Source organism: Paramormyrops kingsleyae, chromosome 23 (assembly GCF_048594095.1).
Source record: "Paramormyrops kingsleyae isolate MSU_618 chromosome 23, PKINGS_0.4, whole genome shotgun sequence".
Taxonomy (NCBI): domain Eukaryota; kingdom Metazoa; phylum Chordata; class Actinopteri; order Osteoglossiformes; family Mormyridae; genus Paramormyrops; species Paramormyrops kingsleyae.
Genome location: NC_132819.1, coordinates 3942205 through 3961375, shown reverse-complemented (window position 1 = coordinate 3961375; position 19171 = coordinate 3942205). Strand labels below are relative to the sequence as shown.

Here is a 19171-nt window from a genome sequence, read left to right as displayed (position 1 = left end):
TGTGACCCTGGGTTCATCACTGAGGATGTGTCCAAGCTGCACCACTAAGGTGTTTCTTATAACTGTTGCATAAATTTACGCAATATGCAGAAATTCTTCCATATAATTCATCCTGACCAAACTGGTTTCATAAAAGGGAGGCACTCATCAACAAACACACGTAGATTACTCAATCTGATAGACTATTCGTGCAATAAAAACCTTCAAATCACAATATTGTCTCTAGATGCAGAAAAAGCATTCGATAGAGTTAGTTGGAATTTTTTATTTGCAACATTACGCAAATTTGGTTTTGGAACCTCTTTCATAAACTGGTTAAAAATATTATATAGTTCCCCAACAGCATGTGTTAGGACAAATGACCAAACATCCTCTAGCTTCTGTCTCAAGAGGGGCACCAGGCAGGGATGCCCTCTCTCCCCCTCACTGTTTGCAATTTTTATTGAACCACTACCAGCAGCAATTATACAGGCTATAGTGATTAAAGGCATCAAATGCAAGAATGTGGAACATAAGGTCAGTCTTTATGCGGATGATGTGTTACTCTTTCTCCAGCATTCACAAACCACTCTCTCTGAGGTAATTACATTAATAAACTCTTTCTCAAGAGTCTCAGATTATTCGATAAACTGGTTAAAATCCACAGTTCTTCCAATTAATTGCTCCTTTCAGAATTCTTCCTCCACTCCACTGCAATCTGGGGATATTAAATATTTAGGTATTAATGTTTCACCTAGGCTGGCAGATTTAACTAAATTAAACCACATCCCACTTTTAAAGAAGGTAGAGGATGAGCTGGCTAGATGGAAGTCCCTGCCCATATCACTCATGGGAAGGGTTGCATCAATAAAAATGATGGTGTTACCAAAAATTAATTATTTATTTGCAATGATTCCAAGTAAACCATCACCTGACTGGTTTAGATCTCTGGACTCCGCCATCTCTAAATTCCTTTGGAAAGATAAACCACCGCGTATTAGCTTAAAAACGCTGCAAAGGACCAAGGACAAAGGAGGACTAGATCTGCCTAACTTTCACCACTACTTCTTAGCCAACAGGCTTCAAAACATCTCAGGATGGCTAAAACATACCCTCTTAGATGAACCTTGGCTAGACGTAGAACAGGCTCTATGCAATAACATAGAGATTTCGGATCTACTATTAGCTCAAACATTAAACGACATGAATGCTTCAAAAGCATCAGTATCAGCTCTTCTCTGACAGCATGGTGGGAGTTTCTTAAAATGACTGAGTCTTCATTAATCCCATGCAAACGTACTCCCATCTGGAACAACCCTGACATACTACTAAACAATAATATGATAAATTTCCCGGATTGGAGTTGTAAAGGTATTAAATACTTGGAACATATATTCGAAGAAATAGACTTTATCCCCTTTGACTTATTAGTTAAAAGACATGGGATTAACAAGAATAGATTTTTAGAATATCAACAAGTTAAATCTATAGTAAAAAGGAAATTCAAGTCTAATCAAATCAAATTACAAATACCACCAAGGGTGGCAGAATTCCTTAATCTCAAAACCCCCAAATTACTGTCTAAAATATACAGGACACTTTCCAAAATGGATGATTCAATATCCCTTCCTGTTGCAAAATGGGAGGCAGATTTATCAATCAGCTGGAACCACAATTTCTGGTCTAAGACATGCTTAAAAACCTTTGAACTGATTAGAAGTCCCAATTTACAATTAATACAATACAAAATCCTGCATAGAGTGCACTATACAGGGCATCGGATGTTCAGGATGGGTTTTACATCTTCTAACAACTGCTCACACTGTCAAGGGGATACACCTGACAATTATATCCATGCTCTTTGGTTCTGTCCACCTGTTCAGATGTTTTGGCGCAGGATTTGTGAGGACTTATCAAAGTGTCTGAAATGTACCATTCCAGCCTCTCCTTCAGTCTGCTTGTTGGGTGACTTAGATGGTGTCACTACCGAGATTAACACAACCCACATGGCTTTCACCGCTTTATGCATTGCTAAGAAGACTGTCCTCATGAACTGGAAAAATAAAAATAACCTTAATATCAACCAATATAGAGAGAGTTTGCTGGACCATATTAAGAACATAAGAACATAAGAACATAAGAAATTTACAAACGAGAGGAGGCCATTCGGCCCATCAAGCTCGTTTGGGGAGAACTTAGCTAATAGCTTAGAGTTGTTAAAATCTTATCTAGCTCTGATTTAAAGGAACCCATGGTTTTAGCTTCCACTACACTAGCAGGAAGACTATTCCATACTCTGACTACACGCTGTGTAAAGAAGTGCTTCCTCAAATTTCTTTTAAAATGTTCTCCCGCTAATTTCCACTTATGGCCACGAGTTCTAGTATTTAGACTAATATTGAAATAGTCATTTGGCTGAACAGCATCCAGACCCATTAGAATCTTATAGACCTGAATCATATCCCCCCTTAGTCTCCTTTGCTCAAGACTGAACAGATTCAGTTCCGCTAACCTCTCCTCGTAAGACATTCCTCTAAGACCAGGTATCATTCTCGTAGCTCTTCGTTGCACCTTTTCTAAGGCAGTAATGTCCTTCTTGAGGTATGGTGACCAAACCTGCACACAGTATTCTAGGTGGGGTCTTACCAAGGAATTATATAAGTGTAACATCACCTCCCTTGACTTAAACTCCACACATCTAGAGATATAACCCAACATTCTGTTCGCCTTTTTTATTGCTTCCCCACATTGGCGAGAGTGGGACATGGAAGCATCAACATACATACCGAGATCTTTCTCGTAATCAGCTACCTTTATTTCAGTGGAACCCATAAAATATCTGTACTGTATATTTCTGCTCCCTGCATGGATTACCTTACATTTATCTGTGTTAAATTTCATCTGCCAAGTATCAGCCCATTCGCTAATTAAATCCAGATCCCGTTGAAGCCTTTCTGCTGCTAGATTAGTATCTGCTACCCCGCCCACCTTAGTGTCGTCTGCAAATTTAACCAGTTTACTGTATGTATTCGTGTCAATATCATTAATGTATGATACAGCTTCTGCCGCCACATTAGACCAATCTCTCTGGGCTCCTTTGATCAGCTCCATCACCTAGTGGCGGTGGGGGGTCGCAGGTTTGTCCCGCTTCGGTCTTTGTTGTTGGTGTGGGGGGGGGCCTATGGGCTTGGGGTGTCTGGGGGTTCCCTGGGGGGGGGGTTTTCTGGGGGGGTTCGGCGCTGGGACTGCGGTCCTGGCCTGGATGGGGCTTTGGTGGCCCTTGGGTGGCGTCTTTCTGGCAGCTGCATGCAGCGCTGCTGGGGTTGCCTGTGCCGGCGGACGTAGGGTACCAGCCTGGCGGCCGTGCTGCTCCTGGGTGGGTCCGGGGCGGGCTTGGGGTTCTGGGGGTGCTCTGCCTCCGGGCTGGGGTTCCGGCTGGGCTGGGGGGGCTTGGGTCCTGGTGGGTGGGTCGCCGGGGTGTGGGCTGGCGCGTGCACTGGGGCCCAGCCCCGGCGCGGGGACCATCGGCGTGTTGGAGGGGCTGGGGGCCTCTTTAGCTGGTGGGGAGGTTGTTACCATCTGCCCGCAGGTGGTCCCTGCCTTAGGGGTATCCACTCTGCGGGGGTGGGGGGGAATCCAATAGAGTAGGAGAATGGACCCAACCTGGGTGTCTATTGTCTTATGTAGTCTGGGAGTTGACTGAATGGTGGGGTGGGTGTAGTTTTTCCCTCTGTGGTGGGGTCTGGTTGGCTGCCCCGGGCTCTGTGGTGCCCGGTGGTGCCGCTGCTCTGGGCCCCCGGACTGGATGGGCCTCGGCTCTCCCGCCCTGGGTGGATTTCGGGGAACGGGGGTGCTTATGGGGGTCAGCGGGGGGGCTGGCTCCAGAGGGGGGGTACTTTGCCCCCCCCGATCCTTTCCTCCCCATCCCTAAATGCTTCCCTCCTCCCGCTCCGTCACTCCAACACAAATATAGGGCTTTGAGGTGCAGGTGCGTCGCTGGGATGCAGGGGAGGTATTCCTCCTCTGTCCCCCCATGACCACCTGTGTCTCAATCACACATCACAACTTAGACACTCTCATTACTTACTCTCTCATGACACATACATTTAGGGCCTTGGGGGTGGGCACAAGGAATGGCGTCCAGAGGGCGGTCTGCTCATTCAGCCTTACCTCTGGTGCCAGTGCCCACTTCTCAATTTTAAGTTGCACATAGACATTGAGGGTTCTGGGGAGGGGCCGAGCTGACACCAGCTGCTGATTGGCAGAGGGTGGTTAGCACCATGCCCTTCCCCTGTTTTAAAGCACTTTAGAACAACACGCACCAACACCACATATGAGCGGGCGGAGTGAAGCATGGGGTCTTTTCACACCCCCGTTCTCTGGTCACCATCTGGGGCGGGGGGCTGGGAGGAACTGGCCGTCCGGTCGGGGTCTGGGCTGGTGGGCTTCTCGGCTGCTGTGGGGTCCGGGGTGGTCTTCTTGTCCCCATGCCAGAGGAAAAAAAAAGGGATCCATCTCCGAGGTCTGGTGGCGGATTGCCCCTCTGGGGGCGGTGGTGCCTAGATCTCGGAGTATAGAGTATATATGGGGAGTGTGAATGTGTGTACGGCGTTCATTTCTGTGTCTTCATGTTGGGCGAATGGGTGAATATTTGTTTATGTGTGCATGAGGGTGGGAACGTATGCTTGTGTATGTGTACGCCTGTTTGTCTATACGTATGTGTCAGGTTGGGTCTTAGACTCCACCTGAAATAACATCTCAGGCTCTATTCCCCCCCGCCACACTCCCTGCTGGTGGATGGGGCCCCCGGCTGCCGATGCGTTGGTGGTTCTCGATGTCCGGGGCTGGATGCTCTGGTGTGTGCTGGCTCACTCTCGGCGGTTGCCTGCCGGGGCCTGGCCCTTCCGGCCCTGTCGGGGCCCTGGCTGGGGGGTGGGGGGGCCCTTGGATCTCTGGGCCCGGGGTCCGGTCTGCCCTGGGGTGGCCGGCCGCCGGCGGGGCCTGCGTGCTCGTCGCCACGGCCCCCTGGGGCTCCTGTGATGTGGCTGCCGGATGGCCCCCCTCCGGAGCGCTCCTCTGCCCTTTTCTCGGTGGGGGCTGCAATTGTCCCTGCGGTGGTTCTCCTGGGGTTCCCGTGTCCTGGGGGGCCTCTGGATGTCTGGGGCCCGGGTCTCCTCCGTGTCGACTTCATGTCCTGGGTGGGCGGGGCTGTGGCTCCCCACACACACTACTGGACAATTACATGGAGAAACCTTAGGAACACCAGCGCGCTGACACACACAGGTCTGCACACAGGTGCTCACGGACACACACTGTCTTGATCGGCTGTTGTTTCTGGGCATGGGTTGTAATGCTGGTTGTGTGTGCTGTTCAACAACATTTAACGTTTGATGGTCGTTGTGATTAGTACAGATGTTGTATGTTGTCTTTCTCTTTTCAACAGACATGGAAGCAGATTATCTGTTTTGTTTTTTTTTTTTTCTCTTGTTTTTTTTTTTTTCTTTTGTTTTTTTTTCTGTTTTCTCTCCACTCCTCTCTCTCCCTCTCTCTCTCTTCCCTCCCTCTCCTTTGTCCCCCCCTCCCTCTCCTTCTTTTGAGGAAGTAAATAAAAGTAAAAAAAAAAATAAGTAAGTAAGATAAAGTAGTCCCCCGCAGAGGGGGGGTGGAGGAGGGAATAATAAAAAAAAAGAAAAAAAAAAAAGAAATTTCTGCTTTTTGTACTCATTTTGTTTGGCATTGACTCCATATTTGCGGGTAAGTACTAATGAATCTGATTTTATTTACAAACTTTAGTTATTTCTATTTAAAGTCAGAATTCAAATAATATTTTCATGGTGGCCCTAATCCTCTTCTGTACCTCCTTAACGGTATCCATCTTCCTTTTTTTGAAGGCGCGCAACGTTGGTGACGTCAGATGCCACATGACTTTGTATACTCATAAATTACGATTTAGTGAGCAATGTTAACTCAAAAACATATAGTCAGGTAAAATTAATACAGTATGACACACAAAAGTTTATTGTTGGGTTAACTAATAGACAGGTTTTGATTGCTATACCCATAATGTTTATGAGTTCGTAGAACTGTTGGGTTTACAGTGTACAATGAAACATTAGTTCATTATAATGTTGCATAAGTGTTTAATAATGCGTTTAAATAATGTAATGTGCTCTGTCCAAATAGCACACTCATTACATCTAGAAAACATTTCTTTTTCCATAAGCGCAAGTGCACATTTGCCATACCTTTGCCAGAAGTGGGCCAGAGCTGCAAGCCATTAACTATTTTTTAATAAAGTATTTCATATGTGGCCCATATCTGTTTTGTGACATTTGGGCCACATTTGTCTAATCACAAGTGGGCCACTTTTGGCATACATCCGTTTGCCGGTGCCGGAACCGGGCCAGCAGTGGCACACATTTGCCAGAAGTGGCCCACATCCGCATGCTATCTGGGTCTGTTCTGTGGTTTTTATTTCTGAGATTTCTTGATAATCAGTATTCAGTTGCAAGCATATTTCAGATTTAAAGTGTTTAATTTTATATCTGAAATAATGTTGTTTTCTTAGGCCTAATATAAGTCCCATTTGAGGCCTTAAGTTACCTTCTTCTTTGGCAAGATCTCTGCCACCTTAGGGGATGTTGTTTTGAGAGAATCCTATAGAGGCCGCTGTGAATGCTATATCGAAGATTCCAGGAATGTTTTAAGCATGACATTTTTGCGTTATTACTAAAAGAATAGTAATAACTCAAATGTTTTTGCTACCGATGTTAGAGACACATGGCCACTGGTTCCCAAATTTTATTTGTTCATTTAAATAAAATTCATTACATTTGGGATTTGAGTTGTGTAATGAATGATTTTGTATTATTATTATTAGACACTGCCAGGCCAAAAAAAAACCTCATCATTTGAATTTATATCAGCAAATACTTAAGAGCCAATGACTGGATCATTATTACAGCTCAGCAACGTTATGCAGTATAAAGTCAGCTGAGTATGTGAATCTACTGAATGGCCAGGTTACACCTCCATCCATCATTTTTTTTCTTCCCAGGGAGACTCAGCATCTTCGTGGTGGAGAGCTGTGGCCTGTACTACAAAGCGGGGTTACTGGCTTATCGCGGTAAATTGTCAGATTTAAGGTACCACAGTTTAAATGAACTTAATATTCCTTCGCTTACATTTTGCCCAGACTACCTTAAATCCGACAAGTTACCCCGATAAGCCAGTAACCCCGCTTCGTAGTATAGGCCACAGGTGTTCAAAACCAACATAGAAGTGGCAAAGCAGCGCTTCAACCAAACAGGAGGTAAGTACTGCATGTTTATAGCAGTGAGCCTGACATTTTATACATTCGCTTGCTGTATTTAATTGTCTGGTGGCTTTTTAAAAGTACTTATTAATATTCATAGATTAAACTAGATTTCTCTGTTTTTTTCCTGAGAATTGATATTGTATACATACACAATAGTATATATATTAGAGTCTAAGAGTTTCATATGAATCGGTTTCATATGAAATTACTAAGCAATTTCTCATCAGGAGACAGATCTGATACTGTAACTCTGAAGATATTATTTTTGTGTAGGGGAGTTCTGCCCATCTCTGCATGACCATGGCATTTTACTTACATTTGAACAGAAAAGGTGGCATCAAGAGCCTCTGTCCTTTATACACAGAGCTTATAGACTGACACTGTGCTCACAGACTCACACTATAGCTCTGAGGAACATGGGGGGGGGGGTTATTTATTCTCTTAGGAAGCTGTGGATTCTGTTCAGTCTCACTTCTTTCTTCCTTCGCCACTGGACAGATTTAATTGGAGCATTTAAAACGACTGACATCCCAGGGCTAAGGTGACAGTCAGACTGTGCCACTGACTGCAGAGTGCACAGGGACTAATGCATGCAGCTGCGTCAAAACCACCATGCCATGTGGTGACAAACAGGAAATGTATTTATCGATGACACTCTCCCTTCATTTCCCTCCATGGTAACCATGAGATCCTGTTTGACTGGGTCTCATCAGATGGTGGCCGTATGAACCTTGGCTTCTCTCCTTCATCCTGACAGTCTCACATCCCACAGGACGCAGTTCTCTGGGCTGCTCAGTACACAGTGACACAGGACGTGTAGTTGGGGGTGAGAGCAGTGAGCTCAGCCCTCAGAGTGACACTGCTCTCCACTGCATCTTTCACAAGTCAGAGCAGAAGGAGCAGGAATCTCCGACGGAGGTGGAGCTCTGCAAAGCTGCAGATTAGCTTTTCTCTCCTGGATTTGGGGACAAAAGACTCACCGAAGCTTCTAGTAGCTGGTTCCCACCAAAGTTTCCCTCTAGATCAGTGTTTCCTAATCTGGTCTTCGGGGACCCACAGACAGTCCACGTTATTACCGGGAGCTGAGGTCCGGATTGGGAAACACTGCCCTACAATAGGCGGAGCTTGAAATCTCACAGTAAATGATGAGAGTCTCAGGGCCGAAGCAGCACCAACCTATGCTGAACCCAGAATGGCAGATGAACTTCGTCGCCACTCACTGTTACTCATTTTAATCAGGAAACGTGCAGCAGGCGGACCTGAAACCGCTCACACCAGCACCTGTGTGACTCATTTCGGTTCACTTATGGACGCCATATCTAGCTGTTCAAAAAGCCACTCAGCGCACTGGTCATGTGATGTGTGGTTTTCATAATGATGAGACTCATTACTCATTAGAGCACAGCTGACTGTAGCCATCTGAACTTGGCAGAGTCAGTCTGCTGTAACCCTGCTAACCCACTCTGCAGCCTTTCATAATAACCAAATTCACTTTTAATACACCTCCTTTAAACTCCTGCACACAACGCGGACACAGTTCCTCCATCTCAGAGAGGCTAAAGGCAGCAGCTACTTGCTTGGTTCTCAATTTGCTCGTCGTCCGCCTCGTTCCCCGAGACCCAACAGCTGGCGGCTCTGAGCGTGACCCAGCATCCCGTAAATAAAAACCGCTGCCAAAGGCAGAGTCTCTGCTACGGCCGCAGAGAAGCTCCCTCTGACTCTGCATCATCCAGCTGGCTCACATGCCCTGCTGTCGGTGGTCCTGGTGAAGCTCTTCTCAGGACTGATCGCTCCCAATGTGGCTAAAGTCTCAGAGCCCAGCTCTCCTGCCTCTGCCCTGAAGCAGCTTCTCTCCATTGCCTCCCTCCTTTACTCAGTTTTCTCCCTGTTTTCAGGGACAGCTGCTCAGCATCCCCCCCCCACCAAGCCTACAGGTCAAAACCCGGCTCTCAAAGCCTCTGCATCCTGCCTCTGTGTTTTGTTTTGGGTTTTTTTCTGCACCATTTCCATATCATTTCAACAATTTTAATGATGCCATGTTAACTCTAGAGATTCCCTTACAGTAAGTCTGATCCCATCCCAACAGCCACCCAGTACATGCCCCTGGTGGACACCGCTGGTATTGTACTTAGAGTTTTTTATATATATAAAACAGAATAGGATGATATTCTCTTTTTGCCTGCCCCATCCTGCTCTCCATGAGACACAAACACAGATGAGAGCAAACTTGGGGTTCATGCCAGAGGGCAGCCACATGAGGAGCTGGGGGCTAAAGGCTCTAGGGCTCACGGACATGTAACTATTCCGCCAAGACTGGGGTTTGAACCAGCGACCTTTGGACCTCAGGCTGAGCCACACACCGTCCCGTAACATCTTCACCTGTCATGGACTGTTTTGGCAGGCATACACACAGCCCAGATGATGTACGGCTGTGAGCTGGATGGTGACGGCACCATTCGGGGGTACAATCTGCAGGGGTACGACGGGAAGATTTCATCAGCCTGGATCTGAACACTCTCACCTGGACGGCGGCCAACCAGAAGGCTGTTATAACCAAGCTGAAGTGGGACCCTAAGTACCAGCATATTCAAGGTTGGAAGAATTACCTGCAGATCACATGCATCGAATGGCTGAAGAAGTATCTGGACCATGGCAGAGACACCCTGCAGAAGGAAGGTGCAGGAACATGTGTTTGTCCATGATCAGTCACAGCATCTCAGCATCTCATATTAATATAAATGTTAATATAAAACCTTCCTCTTCCTCTCTCACCCCAGTCCCCCCAGTCGTGTCTCTCCTCCACAGAGACGACTCCTCTCCTGTGATCTGTCACGCCACCGGCTTCTCCCCCAGCGGTGTGGTGATGTTCTGGCAGAAGGACGGGCTTGAGCTCCACGACGACGTGACGGTGGGCGAGACGGTTCCCAACGGCGACGGGACCTTTCAGAAGAGAATCAGCCTGAGAGTGTCGCCTGAGGACCTGCGGGAGCATGAGTACACCTGCACTGTGCAGCACATCAGCGACGACCGCGACGTCGTCAAGGCGGTGATGGAGAAACAGATACTGAGCAACAGCAGTGAGTGATATGAAGCAGCAAAGAGCTCAGGCTGAGGACTGGCGTTTACCTTAAAGGCAAATTTGGCTCATGTTGCCTTTATTCCTCGTTGCTGTGCACGCATGTGAACAGCCCAAAGCCCAACTGGCACCCATTCGCTCTCACTCCATCTCCACTGCATCCCCCTGTTTCTGATGAAATAATGACCATCCTTTGCTCTTTCTCCTGATGTAGTTTGTTTTACCTGCATTTGACTAAATGTAATCTAATACTTTAAATCATAAAGAAGACGGTGCCTGCAGATATCTAGCCAGTCTCTCCTCAAAGCTAAACATTTCTCGTATGAATGTGTATTCATTATTTATTGTGCTGGAATCGTCACCAAACAGTCCAGGAGAAGATCAGTCTGCTGGACAGTGTGTTTAATAATGCATCCGTCTCTCTGGATTTCTTTCTCCTGTTCTCCCATCCCTCCTTCTCTGCTTCTGATTCCAGATTCCAGCTCTCCCCTTTCCCTCATCGGCGTCTATGTTTCAGTCTCTGTTCTTGTGGTGGCTGCTGGCATTGGTGCATTTCTGGTCTGGAGGAAGAGGAGTAACTCTGGTGAGTGAGGCAATGCCATGGTCACATGACACAATCAAACAGCAGCTTGGAAATGATATATGTTTTAAACGAAGATCGTTAGTGTGATAAAAATCATCATCACGCCGAGTGCAGGAAAGAGCCAGAGACACAGGAAGTGATCAAGTCCCCGGGGGGGGGGGGGGTGTTTATTTACGGTGTGGGTGAGGTGGTGAGGGGGCTGGGGTCCAGGTGCATCGTCCTCGGCGGTCTGTGGTCAGGGGGGGTTCTGGCGCTTTGAAGGGTGAGCCAGGCGGGTGGGTGGGGGTCGGACCTGGCAGCAGTCAGTTGGATTGGAGTAATTCTGCCCCCTTTGCTTGGGAGTGAGTGTGGGCGCTCTGTAACACCCGGAAGAGCCAGGAACAGCTGCCCATGATAGCTGACTGACACCTGGGAGTTGGTTGGGGCACCATCACCTCTGCCCCCCCCCGCCCCCCTGGTCACATTTGCCAACATGTGGTTTTTGAAATGCGATGTTTATTGCTGCTAACACACCGTCTCTTTCTGGGTTACAGGCTTCGTTCCAGCTAAAAGTAAAACTTACATACAAAAACTGTCCACTTATTGACCCCATTTTAATAAAAATAATACTCTGGATGTTGCCACATTTTTCCCTCCGTTGTATCCGATGATGATGATGATGATGATGATGATGATGACGATGACAACAATGACAATGATAATGATGATGATGGTGATGACAATGATGATGATGACGATGATTATGGCTCCATTCATCCTAGATAGACTTCACCACAAAAAATGAGGGATGTCTAAGCTGAGGAATTACAAACTCAAATTTTTAAATGATTTGCTAACAAACCAATATAAAATAAATGTGTAAATGTTGCATTATGCAAATAATTCTTATTGACCTGGGGTAGTAAAATAATTGTGATGATGTCAGGCTAATTTGTGATTTCGCTTTTGTGTTGCCACATTAACTGAAATTAAGATTTTATATATTTCCTGAAATGGGGAAAAAAGAGCATTTTGTTTTATTCTTGAAATTATGCATTAAAATTTCCAAGACTTCCTTTCTTCATTTTTCATCTTCATTTTTGTATTTATATAAACTCTGATACACAAACAAACTCTGAACCAGTGCAGTCACATCACTTTTGGGTTCCACAACTGATTACTAATAAACAACAGATGACATGCTAGGTCACCGCTGCCTGTTTGTTTGCAGCCCTGCACTGTGTTTGTCATTTGCATGTTCTCAGCACACAACACGGGTTTCGTTTGTGAACTCCAGCTTCCCTTTTCAGTCCAAAAATATGCAGTCAACACGCTGGTGCTTCTAAAATCTCATTAATGCATAAATATGTATGTCACATAAGGGTTAAATGCACAGGACACATTTCGTTGTTGTGCACTGTGTGCTGTGGTGTGTCAACATTGACAATTAATCCCCTTCACTTCATATTCATCACTTCATACCCTCCATCATCCAGACTAGCGCCTGTGTGTTTCCTCTGCAGGTGCTTGTGCATAGTGCTACTGCCGCTATGATACGCCACCAAAATTTTGTACAGTGAAAAACCACCTTTTGTTTTGTGTTAAGGATAACAGGAATCAAATGTAACGGGGCTCTACACTCAGGTGTAACAGACGATGGCCAGGGAACCCTACAGATATTGATATGAATGGAAGGATTGTTAGTGCATTTAGGTTTTTTATGACCTGCTTGACCACACTGATATCATACTACCCCCTTCTGTCCGGCTTCCTTAAACCCAGTTTAGTAGGTTCACCCCTTTCACTCATGCACTTACCTTCTCCAGATGTTCTTGATGCAGGTGAAGGTACCTGGTGTGACTTCCCAACATCCTTAGCCCCTTTTCACCCACTTTAAGTCCATGTCTGGGTTTTCCTACCTGCTGCCCCATATACATCTACCAAGGCTGCAGCCTCCACCTCTGAGCTTGTGTTACCTTCTCTGATGCATACTTGAAACTCTGGGGCCAGCAGATGGAGGTCCTGCTCCAGAACAATCACACTTCCCCACCTCTTCCTCACTCTTCTCATGTGGCTGCATCCATTTTTGATGGAGCTCTGAGTTACACATAAAGCTCCCCTGGGGTCTCATCGGTTCACACCTCAGTGGAACAGAACTGGAGCAGGTCAATCTCTGCATGCATTTCATATTTAGCTAATATAGCTGCCTTGACCTTGCTACAGTCTAGTAACTCATATATATATATATATATATATATATATATATATATATATATATATATATATATATTCACATATGCACTTCTAGTCTGGCCTATCAGGAGGGGCACTAACCTACCTGCCCAGTTGGTTGTTGGGCACCGACACACCACAGCTATTCTCTCAGATGTTGAGAGGAAGAGCCCAATATCATCATCCTCCTGTAGACACTGCAGATGAGGCTCCCTAACCAGCCTTGGGGCTGTATTGTCTTGTTCATTCAACTGATGTGAAGTTGGAAGATCTACACCTTGTAGATCTGAGGAGCTGGAAGATGTCAGGGTTGCCTCTCCTGGAGACATGCTGTGCTGAACATCACTCCTTCCTGAGCCTGATGTCGGGCCAGTCCGCAGATGTACCTTAAGTTGCAGCAGGGTGAACTGAGGTTTCAGGGCCTTAGATCAGGATTGCTGCTGAGCTGAGTCCTGCTGCAGATACTATTCTCTGGCCTGTTGCATGGCAGGTGGGTCTGTACTGTAGGAGGTCTGATACCTTTTTCACTGGTCGACACTTAATGTCTGAGGATCACCTCCAACAGTACCTTCTGGAATCGATTCATCTGCCAACTCAGCATAAATCCTCTTGGGAGGCATTCTCACTAAAACTCTTGAAGAAAAGAAGTCAAATTTTTACTCACTATTACCTCCTAGTGGCTGGTCCCACTTATGACACCTGTGGTGATGCCCTGAGCACCAGCAAAAACCAGGAGGTAGAGGCCACAAAAGACAGGAGGAGAGCAGGATGGATTCCAAAAATATATTTCTTTTATTTTCAAAAACCCCAAAATTCAATACCCCTTCCCCAAAAAAGGAAGGAAGAAAAAATACCTACGCACAAAACAACTCTGAGCGGCATACAGGATACACCTTAACCAAAGCCATGGTGACCTCAGAGGTCTGACCAGTCATTTCCCTTCCCACGCTTCATGCTGCCCCCCCTCTATAACGATGCTCGACACCATCACAACCTCAAAGGGGGAGAGTGAAAAACACAGTTTACATTAAACAAACAACACACATTGTCTTGTTAACAGTTAAAAAGGATAATACACATAATTTGATTAACTAACAAAATTCAACACATTTTATTTAACTCCTCCCCTGTCACCACCCCAAAAACACAAAATCCTTCCTTCCAATCTGCACCATATTGAAAAGTCCAATTACTTGGTACCACATAAAACATCCACATTTCACCACAGGACCCATTTAAAGGTTGCACTTCCCCTGGTAAGCTTGAATGAAACATCTGCAGACTGTTCTTCACTCCATTCTGTGCGTTTAACTAATCAATAAATCAATGTTTTAATAAGTACCGAGGTATCAATTTATAGTGTTACTCTGGGTCCAACTTAGCAAAAAAAATAAATTCTTTAAAAACTGCATATAACAACTTGGGTCGCGCAAGTTGCTCAGATGGGGGCATCACACACTGGATGGATGTCAGTGCGTCGTTTCACATCCTAATAATTAACACAAAGTGGTGATGTCAGGTATTCTCTTGGTTACTATTGGCTAACAACATGTCCGTGTTCTGCTCTCATAAAAACGCAACAGGCTAAGAAGTCTAACAGTGTCCAGGAGGTCCATCTGTAAGTGGGTTGTACTTTTCATTCTTACCCAGAAATCCTCAATTTTGCACGACATGTGGAACACTCTGCTTTTTGTGCTCATTTTGTTTGGCATTGACTTCATATTTGCCAGTAAGTGTCAGTTTAACTTTTAAACATTTCTAAAGTTAAGGCTTCTGTCAGGTGATGTTTAGTTTTGAGATTTCTTGGTGAACGATATTCAGTTGTGAGTGAATTTCAGATTAAAAGTTTAATTTTATATGCAAAACCTCAGGGTGGTTCTAGAGTAAGGATAGATCTGGGGCTTAGCATAAAACGCTGTTGATGAGTTGAAGATTTAAAAGTTTAAACTTCTAGTCGGTTTAACTTTCATTGGTTCTCTTAATATGCATCTAACACTGTTCTATGCACTTTTTGTAAAGTCAAAAAGGGGGAAAAAAAATGTGCGGCTGAATGTACACAACTTGTCTATCATGTGGTGTCTGTATTCTATCTCTGGTAGAGCAGCTGCTAATAAGGCATGAACTGTTACTTCTGCTGCTGTGGTTTGCACTGGTAGAGCCGCTTCTTCTTTCCATCCATATTTTGTTCTCTTCACTCCTTTTTCCTGTTTCCTGTATCATGCAGAAGTTCTCATTTCAAAGGCTGTTACATTTCCTCTGTCCTTTCTGGCTCAACTGAAGCACATTCAATTACCTATCTTAATTGTATCACAATTTACAGTATCAAATCATTTCATTAATTTAATTTAACTAAGTCCAAAGCAACCAGTTCAAGAATGATAATCCAGCGAGATCCAAAAGTAAAGTCCACAGTAATATCCAACGGTGAGAAATCCTGACAGTAATAATCCACAGAGAATTAAGAAAGATACGAAAAATGTCAGCAGTGGCATTTTTTCATCGATGACTAAAATAACCTGTAATCTATCTTAGACGTGTGAAATGCAAAATGCTATTTGGCAGTAATGGCCAAAATGTTTTTAAAGCCCACATGACACATTTGGTTTCGTAACACCTGTTAGCTTTCAGCCCTTTTTTGAACAGAGACTCCATCTATTGTGGTCAGAAAATAGGACACAGGGTTCCGGAAGCATCATTTTGACCATCATTACAATTTGTCACGTTCTGACGATAAATACTAGTTTATACCTATAATTAACAATCAGATTTTTTTTCCAACTTTAACTTGGGAGTAAAAATCAGTCTTAAAACGGGAAAGAAATAATGATTTAACATTTATCGTGATAATTATCGACTGATATGAAAAATGTTGTCATGATAACATTTTTGGCCATATTGTCCAGCTGTATTTATTTGCTGGGTTGTTCCCAAAACAGGAAAGGAGATGAACACTGACGGCTGCTGGAGGATCACTCAGCATGTTTGGGACTATTCTTGTTAAAGCTTTGAGTTACAGATGAAACAAATCTTTCATTTTTCATGTGAATTATCTGAATAGTTCCCCATCTGTTAGTTTCTATGTCTGAATGTGAATTTTGTTTTTGTGCCAAAGAAAGTACATTTTTTGAAATATGAATATCGATACTTGGTTATTAAATGCTATCAAACGTGGCCCAGTGGGCCTTGACACCATGCAGTGATATATAGGTGGCCCTATACACTAACCTAAAGGATTATTAGGAACACCATACTAATACGGTGTTTGACCCCCTTTCGCCTTCAGAACTGCCTTAATTCTACGTGGCATTGATTCAACAAGGTGCTGAAAGCATTCTTTAGAAATGTTGGCCCATATTGATAGGATAGCATCTTGCAGTTGATGGAGATTTGTGGGATGCACATCCAGGGCACGAAGCTCCCGTTCCACCACATCCCAAAGATGCTCTATTGGGTTGAGATCTGGTGACTGTGGGGGCCATTTTAGTACAGTGAACTCATTGTCATGTTCAAGAAACCAATTTGAAATGATTCGAGCTTTGTGACATGGTGCATTATCCTGCTGGAAGTAGCCATCAGAGGATGGGTACATGGTGGTCATAAAGGGATGGACATGGTCAGAAACAATGCTCAGGTAGGCCGTGACATTTAAACGATGCCCAATTGGCACTAAGGGGCCTAAAGTGTGCCAAGAAAACATCCCTCACACCATTACACCACCACCACCAGCCTGCACAGTGGTAACAAGGCATGATGGATCCATGTTCTCATTCTGTTTACGCCAAATTCTGACCATTTGAATGTCTCAACAGAAATCGAGATTCATCAGACCAGGCAACATTTTTCCAGTCTTCAACTGTCCAATTTTGGTGAGCTTGTGCAAATTGTAGCCTCTTTTTCCTATTTGTAGTGGAGATGAGTGGTACCCGGTGGGGTCTTCTGCTGTTGTAGCCCATCCGCCTCAAGGTTGTGCGTGTTGCGGCTTCACAAATGCTTTGCTGCATACCTCGGTTGTAACGAGTGGTTATTTCAGTCAAAGTTGCTCTTCTATCAGCTTGAATCAGTCGGCCCATTCTCCTCTGACCTCTAGCATCAACAAGGCATTTTCGCCCACAGGACTGCTGCATACTGGATGTTTTTCCCTTTGCACACCATTCTTTGTAAACCCTAGAAATGGTTGTGCGTGAAAATCCCAGTAATGAGCAGATTGTGAAATACTCAGACCGGCCCGTCTGGCACCAACAACCATGCCACGCTCAAAATTGCTTAAATCACCTTTCTTTCCCATTCTGACATTCAGTTTGGAGTTCAGGAGATTGTCTTGACCAGGACCACACCCCTAAATGCATTGAAACAACTGCCATGTGATTGGTTGATTAGATAATTGCATTAATGAGAAATTGAACAGGTGTTCCTAATAATCCTTTAGGTGAGTGTATATGCCCCCCTGTCACAGAATGCCCCCCCTGATATAATCGCAATTTTTAAAGGTAAAGTTGCTTCGCTTCTCCTGCAAGGCAGAAGCGACCGCTCACTGTAACTTCATTTTTCTTGCCTTAAGCAGAATTTTATAAACTCGCATTACTTTTTCATTATGGTATTTTATAATGAAACCTTAAGTTAAAAATGAACAACCTCCTGTAAAGCACTCGAAAGTGACAGTAATGTCTTTCTTTTCGACAATGGTCGCTTGTGTAAATACAGTCGCCTTCAGTCACAAATAAGCGATTCATTTACTTGAATAATATGTTTGACACTTTGTTGAAGTCATTCTGCTTCAGTATTTGTCCTATTCTGTCTTCTTTTCATACCTATAATGCGGCGATTAGCTTCACACTTGGCACCGTCACACCTGGAAATACGACATCAACCAAACACCAAAAGTAATCAGAAGGTAGTTTTTTGATCGCTGTCACAGACTTTTTATAAAATTGAATTTCCCCTTGTAAGAACTAAAAAAATTATCCTCACAATGTCAAAATAACAACTTTTCATCACCTTTACCAAATATCTCCACAATGCAGCGGCGTTAGAAGCATTTTGAATGTGGGGGGACACACTGGCATAAAACTAATACTTTATGTTAAATGTGGGGGGGTCCAAACGAATAATTATGAAATTTGAGGGGGACACGTCTCCCTCAGATTTAATGGCGGCGACGCCCATGCCACAATGTAATGTATACTGTACCTGGACCACACACACACACACACACACGCACACACACACAAACACACACATACACACACACACACACAAACACACACATACACACACACACACATACAGGGGGTTGTAATTATATCTTTGTCGGGAATCTCCAAACATTTCTATTGGGAAAACTTAAGTTCTTATGTTCTTATAAGCACTTCTTTACACAGCGTGTAGTCAGAGTATGGAATAGTCTTCCTGATAACGTAGTGCAAGCTGAATCCTTGGGTTCCTTTAAATCAGAGCTAGATAAGATTTTAACAACTCTGAGCTATTAGTTAAGTTCTCCCCAAGCGAGCTTGATGGGCCGAATGGCCTCCTCTCGTTTGTATAGTTCTTATGTTCTTATGTTCTTATGTTCTTATCGGACATTTGGTCCCCACAATATAATATAAACCTAATCCACACAGACACGTAGATACACACACATTAACACCATCAGGTATAATTTACTCTAACACTGTAAACCAGGGGTCATCAACTATATTTGTCAGAGGGCCAGAGTTTTACCGGACCCCCAAGAAGAAAATCAACAATAAATGCTTAATGCCGCATAGTCTGTCTGAGTCTGTCCTCATAGCCTAAATATAGTCATAAATGGTGGTTATTCTGACAAGAGACTCAGTTGTTGTTATTTTTAGTTGCTTTAATAGTGTGGACCACTATTTTCTTTTTGATCCTCACAATTTTGGAATCCAGTCGCGGGCCGGATTGAACGGCTCAGCGGGCCGGATTCGGCCCGCGGGTCACCAGTTGATGATCAGTGCTGTAAACTAATAATCGTAAATTTAAACCG

General features: G+C 44.5%; 1 protein-coding gene and 1 pseudogene across 2 annotated transcripts in view; both read left to right on the top strand.

The window, feature by feature from the left end:
* Nucleotides 1–19171, top strand: part of LOC111860223 (class I histocompatibility antigen, F10 alpha chain-like) — a 108528-nt gene that overhangs the window by 63104 nt on the left and 26253 nt on the right. The gene's annotated exons all lie outside the window — the stretch shown is intronic.
* Nucleotides 3533–11644, top strand: LOC140581936 (DLA class I histocompatibility antigen, A9/A9 alpha chain-like; annotated as a pseudogene).